Raw genomic sequence first — 11,957 nt, 5'->3', positions numbered from 1 at the left:
CTCACAGAGAGATGCTGACATCAGCCAGGCAGGACAGGGGTGAGGGGCCAGGGAAACCTCAGAGACCCCTGTGGCTTTGCTTCAGCAAGTCTCCTTCTCCAGGTCTCTCTTTGAGGACTGAGAGAGTATTCGGGTTCAGGTACGTGAGCTCCAGGAGGAGCCTCTTTTGAGTTTTCTCCTTCTCTTTTCCTGATTTTACTAGAAAACAGCCGTCCCTGTTTAGAAGGTAAGAGCCTCCTCGAGGTTTGAAACCTGTTCAGTCTGATCCATCTGGTGACAGTTGAATTTTAGGCATGGAAACCACTAGCTTAAGAGGCAAAATTTTATTCCGCACCTGGGATTTTGTCCCTTAGAACCGCTGGGGTCATTAGGGTTTGTCCTTTTTGTTTCACCTTTTCCTCCATCCATCCCTCGCTCCTTTCTCTTTGTCTCTTGCTTCTTTTGTCCTTTCTCCTGTTCCCCTCCCAACACCAGGAGCAGTGTGTGTGTGTGTTGCGGGGGAGTGCTCTGCAGCTCCCACTGTGGGAGGTCCACCCAAAAATGTGGGGCTGAAATAGTGCTCGGGCAGTGATCCGCACCGGTGACCTGGTCCATCCTTTGGGCTCTCTGGTGAGAACCCTCAGCCTCCCGTCCTCAGTCTCTACCCTGATTGGCTGAGCAGGGGGTTATTGACAGGGAGGACACTCAGGTCCTTGTTGTTCTCTTTTAAGCCCAAGTAAATAAGTCAGAACCTGTGATATGCTTGACAAATTTTGCTGCTTCGCTGCATTAATGGTCTCTGAGCAGTTCATGATTCTCTCTAACATTGCAGTTCTCCTCAAATACTTGCTGAATAATTACTGTGCACTGTTGTTGGTCTGGAGCTCATCTGAGAGCACTTTACTCAGGTCATTCAATGTTTGAAATTCAAGATCCGATGGTTAGTTTGAAAATCAGGGCTCTTGGGTCCTATTCCCAACTCTGCCACTGACTGGCCGTGTGACCTAAGACAAGTCAATTCTCCTTTCTCAGCCTGAGCTTCTCCCTCTTTCAAGTAGGGATAATAATGATCCGCTCCAACCTACCTCAGGGTGGGTGGAGGATGGGGATCCATCGGAGAGTGTCACTAGGAGTATCAGAGGGGCCGTGTTAGTCTGGATCTGTAAAAGCAGCAAAGAGTCCTGTGGCACCTTATAGACTAACAGACGTATTGGAGCATGAGCTACTGCACATGGCTAAGCAAAGAGAACAAACCCCCAACCCCCCCGTGCTTTGGGAGCCAGGTTTGCTGTGGGAATTCTGTAGCTCAGATGACTTCACGACTGGGCATTGGGATTATTTACCAGTTTCTCTGGCATTGGAGCAGTTTTGTGCTGATGGCTGAGTGGTTAAGGCGTTGGAGTTGAAATCCAATAGGGTTCCCCTGCGCAGGTTTGAATCCTGCTCACAGCGAGGCCTGTGTTTTAGCCAGTCTCTCACCCGGGCAATACCTCTGTACAACCCCCTGAGACACTCTCAATTCTCTCCCCACCCCAAGTAAATCCTGTTCTGCTCCTTTCATGGAGATCCCTGGGACACCCCCTCACACTGTGTCCCTGAGGGGTCCGGCAAACTCTCAGCACCTGAAGCCTCTGTCACTCACCTAGTGCCCCATAGATCAGCCATAGCCCTGTTTCTGCTCCTCTCTCTAGGGTGTGAAAGGAGCTGAGTCAGCGAATCCATGGGGGCTGCAGAACCAACATAGAAAAAATAGGTGCTCAGCGCCCACTGGCAGCCAGCTCCCTCCCCCCCACTACAGGCCTTGCCGACAAACTCCTCCTCTTCCCCTTCAGCACCTCCCACTTGCCAGTGATCAGCTGTACAGTGGGGTGCCGGTGGGGCTGGGTGGGGGATGGTGATGGGAAGAGGTGGGGGAGGGAGAGGCATGGGGCAGGAAGGTGCAAGCCGGGAAGAGATGGGACAGGGGTGAGGGCTTGGGGGAAGGGGGGGAGTGGGGGCAGGGCCTGGGGTGGAAAGGGGGGATTTGTCACAGACCCCTCTAGGGCCGGCCCTGATGGGAAGCACTAACTATCACAGTGACAATAGAAATGACCAGCCTTGCGGGGGAGGCTGAGGGAGATCCGCACTCACCAGGTCTCTTCTCTCCCCCACGGTGAGCCAGACACTGCTCTCTCCTGGCTCTCACTCTAGCAGCTGGACGCCAAGGAGCCATTTCCCCCCAGGAAGTGCATCTAGTGCCCCTGTGGTGCTGGGGGGCTGGCGCTGCTGCCACCTGTGGGGCTGGCAGGGGGGCTGATGTCTGCACAGACTCTCAGCTGCCAGGCTGGAGGGGGCACTTGGGACCTTACCAGACTGGCTCAGTGAAGACGGGGGGTTGACAGACCAATACAGACGCTCTCCAGAGCAGGGAGCAGCAGCCGCCCATGCAGCCAGGCAATGAGCATTTCCCACAGCCTGGAGCCGAGGGGGAGGCGCCAGCTGCTGTTCCAGCTCCTCGGGGACAGGCCCTGTCAGCCAACAGCCACTTCTTACTCCCCACAGCTAAGGGCGCCGGGTTCCTCCGGTGGGGGTGTGGAGCAGCCGTTCGTTTTCCTGTTTGCACTCCTCTGCGGTGTGAAAATCGGGGAGGGGAGGCAGAAGCCCCACGTCCCTCCCGAAATGATGCCCAGTGGGGGAAGCCAGGACAACAGGGTGGGGCGGCAAGTGGTGGCCAGACTCTCACCGCTAGGGTCTAGCCTAGCTCAGGGTCCAGCTCAACTTCCTCCCTGCGCCACTGGCCCCCAGTCCCCTTCCCCCACCAGGTCAACCCGGGCACTAGGGCAGGAACGGGGTGAGGCAGCAAGTCAAGCTGAGCAAGGCAGGCAAAAGTGAGTCTTGTCTTCATGGGCCGCTCCCAATGACGTCCTTTTTGTGTGTAACTGCTGCAAAAACCTTCCAGGAAGAGAAGCAACAGGCCAAAATACTGCCAGACAGCTGCCAAAGTAGCTCAGTTGGGAGAGTGTTAGACTGAAGATCTAAAGGCCCCTGGTTCAATCCCAGGCTTTGGCAGGTTCTTTCATCCTCTTTGTGCAGGGGAAGCTTGTTCTCTGGCAGCACAGTTGTGCCTGCACCCAAAGTGAGCAGGGCTACCCTCAGACAAATCAATTTTGGGTGCCCCTTCCATTAAAAAAAGTGGCAATACTGTATTCTCTTGGGGCCCCTGCGGGGCCTGGGGCAAATTGCCCCACTTGCCTCCCCTCTGGGTGGCACTGAAGGTGAGTCTCTCATCTTGGGCTCTGCAGTAGGAAAACATAGAATGGGCTTCTGCCCCTAGTTAGCCCACCTGACCTTTAACAAGGAGAGATGGGAGCTGTCTTTCCCAACATGGCAGGAAGAGAGCAAGGCAGGGTGACCCTCAGGAATGGTGCCAGAGGGCTGCTGGGCAGTGACAGGCAGGTAGACGGGATGAAAACTCCTCTGTGCAGCTGAGCGAGGGCAGTACCAGGGAAGGGGCGTCTGTCAAAGTGGCTGTGTGGAAGGTGGCAGGGATTTGGGGGCCCCAGAGGAGGCGCTTGATGTTCAGTGTCTTGGAGCAGCTGGACTTCAACATGGTGGGTGTTCAGGAAATGCACATTCATGACTTTAGGGTAGATCAATGGGCAGAGGGTGATTGGAGGAAGGGCCTCCTGGCCAAGGAAGAATGATGGGGCTGGAGTCTTGTTCTTCACATTCGCGGTGCAAGTACAGAAGGGGCTGGAGCTCTGACCAGGGAGGGCATTACTGGTGGGCTTTGTGCTCTGTGGCACTGGTTACTGCTATATTAGTGTGTATGGTCCCCAGTTAAGGCATGAGAGGGAAGATCAAAGGCTCCCTTCCTCTGGACTGCATGGTGTTTGTTGTTGGGGGGGGATTTTAATTGTGTCAGCCGGCTTGAGGCCCGCTGGTCCCGTTTTCCCAACTGTCAGAAGAAATGTTTTTACAATGAGCACTACCTGGCGCAGGTCTGTAGTGAGGTCGGCTTAGAGGAGCTCACTCCAGCCACAGAGGGGGTTCACCTTTCTGCGGGGACAGACCAGGACTCGCACTGACCGGATTTATACTTAGCTTTTGTGTCTTTAGCATGTTGCTTCTCAGATTCTTTCTTGGCCTGACTTGTTACACTTTGACACTTAACAGGCCAGAGTTTGTGCACCTTCCTATTATCCTCACTAGGATCTGATTTCCAAATTTTGAGGAATGACTTTTGCGTCTAACAGCCTCCAGTACTCAGCCGTTTACCTAGAGTGGCGTTCTGCTGGTCGTCCTATTGTCGTTTCTGATTTAGGCAAACGTTTCATCTGAGCCTCTAATTGCGGTGGTTTTAAACGCTCTGCATGCTGCTTGCAGGCACCTAACACTTGTGACAGCAGCTCCTTTTAATTCCCATCCAACCATCTGTACTTATGCCAATAGGTCGACTTTAGGTCTTTAACTTTGAGCGGTAGCTGAGAAGATGGTAAATCGGGCAGAAACCCGTTCGACAAACCTCTTCATTTCCTTGTTATTTCCTGACTTCTTCATTCATCGTCTTTTCCTTATTTCCTGGCTGAGGCGGGCCTGCCAGAGAGCTCCCTGGCACCTCTGGCTGCCTGGGCTGAAGGCAAGAGACAGGCCTAGGCGTGGTGAGGGCCTCCTGTCCCGGAATGAGGCTGCAGTGCTTCCTGGTCCCCTTTTCCCACCCACACCAGCAGGCGGCTGCTGTGGGAGAACACGAGGGAGGCTCTCGGGATGCCAGGCAGCGCTGTGTGGCTGTCAGGGAAAAGAGCCTTCTTCTCTAAAGATGGCTGGCAGAAAGGTGGTGCTCAGCTCTGTAAGCAACCTCCCCAGTAGCCTCGCTGCCAGGGGATGCAGACATTTCTGTAAGGTGCAGAAAGAGGGTATTTGGCTTCCAAGTTAATATGAGAAATATGCATTTAGGAGATAGCACTTCCATTCTTTCATCAGTGGCCTAATGGACAAGGCAATGGCTTTTTAAGTCAGAGATTGTGGGTTCAAGTCCCATGTGGGGTGAAAAACTGCATTCTTACTGTATATTACAAGGAAACCTTGGCCTTATTTTCACCAAGGGAGCTAGGAGATGTTTGAACACAAAATATTGGATCTTGGGAAAAATCCCCCAGAAATGGCATCTTGATAAATGCTTTCTAAACCCATCAGTAGCAAACAGTTAATACTAGTGTTTGTCTGAGACTAGAGGGAAGGGGAGTGTTTACTCTGACACCTCAGTGAGTGAAACAGACGGAAAGAGCAAGGCCGTCCTGAAAGAGAATGGATCTGTCTGGAGACAAAGCAGCCCCTGAGAATGAGCAACGGTGTGAAAAGAAGAGGTTCAAATGGGTGTTAGATGTTAGTTAGTGTTAGAGGGTTTATCCCTTCACCTTCCCATTACTGGGTCCTTCTTGCGTACACACAGAGCAGCAATACCCAAAGTCCGAAGGTGCAAACAATGAGATGTTTATTGGATTGAACTTCCAGCAAGCAATGATTCCAGTTTCCTTCCTCAGTGTCCCCATCCCAGCCCTGACACCACAGAGCCTTGCCTGTGTCCCTGTTCCCATTCTCCCCCTTAGCAAAGCATAGGACATGTGGTGACACATTTCCTGATAGGGCCAGGCCTCAAGGTGGAAGGTGTTGATATTCCATTTGTCCCACTGCCCCGTGCATAGTACAGTGCCCTGCACCTTCTCTCGTACGGACGTGCCACACCTGTTCCAATTAGCATCCAGACTTCCCACTATAGTGGGCCTGGGAAGGTTGGGTCCAGGTTGGCTAGTGCAGGGGGGAGGGGCTTACTCCATTACTTCTAGGTTATTTTCATAGGCAACGTAACACAAGTATACTTAGCAATACACCAGCCACTGTAATAATCCACAGCAACACCGAGAGACCTGAGCACTGCAGCATGGTCCAACATCCTGGCCACCACCGAAACACCTCCTCTCCTCCTTCGACGGGGTCAAGCTCTTAACATGTCCAGTTGCTGGCAGTTGTAATACGCTGCTGCTGCAGTTTTTCGTGCTTTTGTCCATATCATAAGTCCATTGAATGTCCACAGAGAAATGGGTTATTGTTCAAACCAACTTAACCACGTGGTGTGGAATCAGGCTGTATGCGCTGGTTTGATTATTCACAGCAGTAAGATTCACAGGTCTATCTGTGCACCAAAGCCCAGAGAGCAGCGTGTAGTGTGGAATTTGGTTAGGGGCTGGTGTAATTGTGCCCCCAGTAATATGTACATTTCCAGCAAAACACCTCATACACAGTACACCCAATTGTCCACCCCTTGCCACGGGCCATTGGGTGTGCTCCTCCATGGCCATCAGGGAGGGGCACATTCAAACATCTTCTCTGGATTTACACCATTTTACACATCCCTCCATTGATTCCCAGCGAGCAAATCCCCTTCTCATTATTCCCATAGGGATTGTGGGTCCCACCTCAGCTGCCGATTCACTTCCAGATACCACGGTAGCTATTACACAGGTGCTGGCCTCCTAGTCGAGCATTTTGAACTTCCATACACATCTTCCCCCAGGTCAGCCTTTTGAAGCCATCCCCACCCATGTCATGAGGTTTTCTGTTCATTGAAACACAACAATGCTAACAACAAGACAAACACCACAGACAAACAACACAAAACATAGATCCATGGTATTCTGGGTTAGTCTTTTGCTGGCACCAGCTTGCTTGTAGAGTGTCTGAAAAACAAAAGAAACAATTTCCACACACACCCCCGGTGGGGACAGATTAGTGCTTAATAATAATAATACCTCTTCCTTTTACAAATTTCCTTGCTAATTGCAGGAAAAACAGAAGAATTACCTCCAGGCTGTCCTGATTTTGTTCTATAGTCACTTAGTGAATTACCCCACGCACGGGTCATTTATGAAATTCATGAGGTGGTGTGCCTCAGTGTCCCCTCTTGTACAACAGACACAGTTTGCAATAGTTTCTCTGCTGCACCAGGCTTTAAGTTTATCCTCAGGTAATAGCTGAGAGACAGCTTTAGATTTAGCTTTAGCACTGTACATACACACACACACTCCTTAGGGTTAACCTGTCCCCCTTATTTTCAGGCTTGACTTGTTTTTTCACCTCCCTTTCCTGGAGGGCCACAATCTGAGTCTTCCAGTAGCTTGTTTGCTGACCAAGAGGGATCTAAGGGCTGCTGTACGCTGAGCACTGAACTGGCAGAGCAACGTCTCTCAGGGTGTGACCCCCCCACAAACCCATATAGTTAAGGTGACCTAAGCCCGGCTTAGATAGTGCTAAAGAAAAGGAAGAATTGTTCTGTGCATGCAGCTATTACAGGGATGGGAAAATTCCTCCAGTCACTGTCTACTCCAAAGTGCTATAGCAGTGCCACAGCAGTGTTTTAAGTGTAGACAGAGTGAAACTAGATTTATCTCCAGTTCGCACTACGGATGCTCAGGCACTAAGACTACAATAATAACAACAACGCTTGCGTAGTTGGCAGGATTCGAACCTGCGCAGGGAGACCCCAATGGATTTCTAGTCCATCGCCTTAACCACTCGGCCACAACTACTTGACATGCTTGCATTTTACTGCATGATGATTTTGTTCTCACTGAATTGTCACTTCAAATTGTTTGCTCAGACCAGCTTCCCCAGCACACTCACGGCTGCGCATCAGTGTAAGTGTGTCCTGGGCTGAACAGCGAGAATTCCTGCCCATTTCCCTTCCGGCTGGAGCAGCATGAGAGTGTGTTTGTGTGAACGACATTGCTGTAGATTGTTGTTCATTCCCCACTCTGACAATTCAGACAGTCCCTTTCCTAGTCAAATCTCCAGCACATCGTTCCAATAGCAGGGGGCAGGATTTCTCTGGGACACTGAAATTTTTCAGAGGGCTGGTGCGTGAACTCAGCCTTGCATTCCACCCTTGATGTTTGATGGACTAACAACAGCAGCAGAAAGAAAGAGCGGAGCCAATATCTCCCTGGCAGGGATGCAGGTGCCATGACCCCTCTGTCTGACCGTCGCCATTGCAGGAGAAAAAGGTTCACTGGCATCGAATGCCGTGGCTCAGACCAGAGACACAGGGAGGTTTTGCTGTTCATGGATCTGTGCAAAGGAAATTTTGTCTCTGTGTGAAATTGAGGTCAGAAATGAAACATCCACATGGTGGCCCAATGCTCTAGGGAATGTGGGTGAAGGACTCGGGCTGAGAAATGATTTAACAGGGGTTTGTTTCAATTTATTGCCCTGATTAAAATCTATGGCTAAAAGGCAGCCACTGTTGTTAGTACTTGTACCTGTGTAGGGACACCCCAGTGGGTGTCAAGTCCATTGTCTTCACTGGGGCAGTCGATTATTTTAGCAAAGTACAAATTTCTTGGTCAAGGCCTAGGCTCCGGAGAAAACAATACACTGCTGATAAGAAGAAGTACATCAAAAGATTTTGCAGCCACCATGGGCATAACTATGATGTGTCGTGTTTCACTCTTTATACCTGGTGCCACCTCCTTTCCCTTTAGCCTTGAAGTTGACCAAGGGCAAAGCTGAACATCTCCTCAGATACCAGGGAGTGTTTGTGTCCATTCCTGCGAGCTACACAGGGGTTGGATGTTGCTGCTTTCAATCCTCTGGCTCTGCCGGGATAAGGAACAATTCAGGCTGTCACTGAACTGAACAAGGAAGATCAGTTTTTGACAGGGAGAGGGACGCCTCCTCTTAAAGGTGTTTGTCTGACTGGCAGTCCTGGTCCCCAGGTCTCGCCCGTGGGGCTCCAGCAGTTTTGGGAGCGGGTCACTCCATTGGCCCCACCTGCCACCCCCAGGCGCTCCCCCCCAGGGGCCCCATCAGTGCAGCGGTGCTGAGCAGCGTCTGCCTGCTCGCTCCAGTGGCTGCCGGCCCCGCCCCGAGTCTGCCCGCCCTCCTGCCCCCCCCCCCAGCCCGCAACCTCCCTCCCACAACCTGCACCCCCTCCCTGCACACACCCCCTCCCGCCCGCCCCCAATCTCCCTCCCATAGCCTGCACCCCAACCCTTCCTCCTGTTCCCCCTGCCCCAGCCCCCAAACTCCCAGAGCCATAACAAGGAATTTTTGTGCCCGAGGCAAGGGCCGGCTCCAGGCTTTTTGGTGGCAGGTGCCTGAGTCCCTGTTGGAGGGAAGGACCTGCCGCCCAATTGCCTCCCCTGCTTCATTCATCCTTCGGTGGCAATTCGGCAGCAGGTCCCTGAGTCCCTCTCGGAGAGAAGGACCCACTGCCGAATTGCTGCCGAAGAAGGGGCAGCAGTAGAGCTGCCGCCGAAGCGCCGCTGATCGGGGTAGAGCTGCGCCCCTCCACTTTGCGCACCCGAGGCAAGTGCCTCACTCGCCTCACCCTTGTTACAGCGCTGCAAACTCCATCCCAGAGCCTGCACCCCAGAACCCCTCCCCCACCCAAACTCCCTCCCAGAGACCAGCCTCTCACCCCTTCTGCACCCAAACTCCCCCCAGAGCCTGCACCCCTCCTGCACCCCAATCCCCAGCCCAGAGCCTGCACCCTAGACCTCCTCCCCACCAAAACTCCTCCCAGAGACCAGCCTCTCACCCCTTCTGCACCCAAACTCCCCCCAGAGCCTGCACCCCTCCTGCACCCCAATCCCCAGCCCAGGGCCTGCACCCTAGACCTCCTCCCCCCACCCAAACTCCCTCCCAGAGACCAGCCTCTCACCCCTTCTGCACCCAAACTCCCCCCAAGAGCCTGCACCCCTCCTGCATCCCAATCCCCAGCCCAGGGCCTGCACCCTAGACCTCCTCCCCCCCACCCAAACTCCCTCCCAGAGCCTTAGGCAGGTGAGGGGCAGAGTTTTGGGGGGCGGGTTCTGGGCAGTATGAGTGACATTATTGGCCCACTGGGAGGACTGGAGGACTGGCCCTGGCCCTAAGGTAAATTGTGGTTGAGACCCTGCTTTACGGGATTGGAGCAATGCTGGAGAGACTGAACAAGAACAAGACTCCAACCCCATCATTCTTCCCTGGCCCAGAGAACCAGAGAGATGGGCCCATCCACCAATCACCCTCTGCTCATCGTCCTATCCCAGTCCTGACCTCCAGACTCACAGCTCTGCTGGTGCCCCTCACTTCCGACCCGCAGCCCCTGCTATCCCAGTCCTGACCTCCAGACTCACAGCTCTGCTGGTGCACCTCACTCCTGACCCGCAGCCCCTGTTATCCCAGTCTGCCTAATTATCTAGTGGAACAAGCTCCGCAAGGGACGTGGTTAATTCCCCATCACTGCCCTGTGTAAATCAAGACTGCAGCTCTTGCTGCAAGACACCTGCTGTGTGGGTGTCCCTGTTCCCCCTTCAGAACCTCTGGTACATGGTGCTTCCCTCCTTCCAGTTCAAGATCCCCATCATGTGGGTGCTCCCATCCAGGATCTCTGGTGGGTGTCTCTGTCCCCCACCCCATGAACTAGCTCCCGTGTGTGGTTTCCCCTGTCTGCCCCCATCTGGGATCTGTGGGTGTCTCTGTTCCCGTTTTCAAGATCCGTGTTGCTTGGGTGCGTCCCTTCCCTCAAGTCAGAATCCCCAGTGTGTGGGTGCTCCCATCCCCCCCTGCAGGCTCTGCGGGGGGTGTCTGTATAAAAAGAGACCGTGTCTCGCTGTCTTGCCCAGGCTACACTGCAGGGGCTATTCACAGGTGCGACCCCACTACTGATCAGCAGGGGAGTTTTGACCTGCTCCGTTTCCAACCTGGGCTGGTTCACCCCTCCTTAGGCAACCTGGGGACCCCAAGCTTCCCCGGGATCACCATATTGATGCCGAACTTAGTGCGGACACCTGATCGGCACAGCCCCCTGCAGCACAGAACTCCTGAGCTCAAGCGATCTGCTGGCCTCAGCCTCCCCAGGCGCTGGGATCACAGGCACCAGCCACAGGGTCCGGCTTGTGTTATAGCCTGGCAGCTGAAGCTTTAAACTCTGCTTGTGAGCTCTGTGCCTTGGCCAGATGGGGACAGCCTGGAACTGGGAAATGCTCCTGCTTCCCCCGCCCCCGTATCATGTCGAGCTGCAGGCGCCGCTGTCCTCCCAGGTAAGATCCTGGATGTTTTGGTGCCCCCATCCCCCGCCCAGGTGTCTGGGTACCTCTGCCCCCCATACAGAATCCTGGATGTGTGGGTGTCCGTCCCTCTGCAGAGGATCCCGGAGTGTGGATGCCCTTGTCCCCCCCTACAAGATCCTGGGTGTGTGGGTGCCACTCTCCCCCACAGCAGATCTCTGGTGGGTGGGTCCCCAGGGTGTGAGCGCTCCCATTCCCCGATACAGGCTGGGGGAGGGGGTATAACTGGCTCTCCCTGTCCTGCCCAGGCGGTGCTACAGCAGCTGTTCACAGGGGCAGCAACCCCACTGTCACCCTGCAGCTTTAACCTGCTCCAGGGGTGACCTGCTTCACCCTCCTGTGGGAGCCCGGGGACCCCGAACTGCCCAGAATCACCTGATTGATGCCGAGCTTAGCACAGACACCGGCTCAGCATGGCAGGGTGCAGCCCCCTGACCCCTGACAACCAGCTTCCCTCCGCCTCCTGCTGCACAGCGAGGATCCCACGTGAGAGCCTTTGTGCCCCACGTGTCCAGCCAGGTCTGTTCCAGCTCCAGCTTTCAACTCTGCTTGTGAGCGCCCATCTCCGGCTACACGGGGGCAGCACTAACGGCCTCATCTAAATTTGACCCTTCAGACCGCAGATTATAACCGAGCGGGCAGATTATAGCCCAGGAAGCCAAATCCTTCCCCAAACTGACAGCTGAAGCAGAAGATCCCCTTGGAAAGATCAGGAATTTTGCCTTTAAAAACAAGGAAAATGTGCATTGTTCTCTTCTGTCTACAGCGAGAGATTGAAGAAACTCAATTGATTTCATTGACTGGAGGTTAAGAGGCGATTTAGTCACTGATTTTAAATACACAGTTTTAAAAATTCCCAGAGGGGGGAATATCTGATTTGAAAGGTTCTTT

The 11,957-nt window shown here is 53.6% G+C and overlaps 3 non-coding genes across 3 annotated transcripts; 2 read left to right on the top strand and 1 right to left on the bottom strand.

Moving 5' to 3' along the window:
• The first annotated feature begins 1,351 nt into the window (after positions 1-1,351).
• On the top strand, positions 1,352-1,431 carry TRNAS-UGA. The gene has a single exon. It is a non-coding gene; the product is annotated as a tRNA-Ser (tRNA).
• A 1,523-nt stretch (positions 1,432-2,954) lies between these two features.
• TRNAF-GAA lies at positions 2,955-3,027 on the top strand. Its single transcript has one exon. It is a non-coding gene; the product is annotated as a tRNA-Phe (tRNA).
• Positions 3,028-7,462: 4,435 nt separating this feature from the next.
• Positions 7,463-7,544, bottom strand: TRNAS-AGA. Its single transcript has one exon. It is a non-coding gene; the product is annotated as a tRNA-Ser (tRNA).
• Positions 7,545-11,957: the final 4,413 nt, after the last annotated feature.

Source organism: Mauremys reevesii, linkage group 12, assembly GCF_016161935.1.
Source record: "Mauremys reevesii isolate NIE-2019 linkage group 12, ASM1616193v1, whole genome shotgun sequence".
NCBI classification, from domain to species: Eukaryota; Metazoa; Chordata; order Testudines; family Geoemydidae; genus Mauremys; species Mauremys reevesii.
The sequence above is the reverse complement of the archived record's forward strand: the minus strand, read 5'-3'. Positions and strand labels throughout refer to the sequence as shown.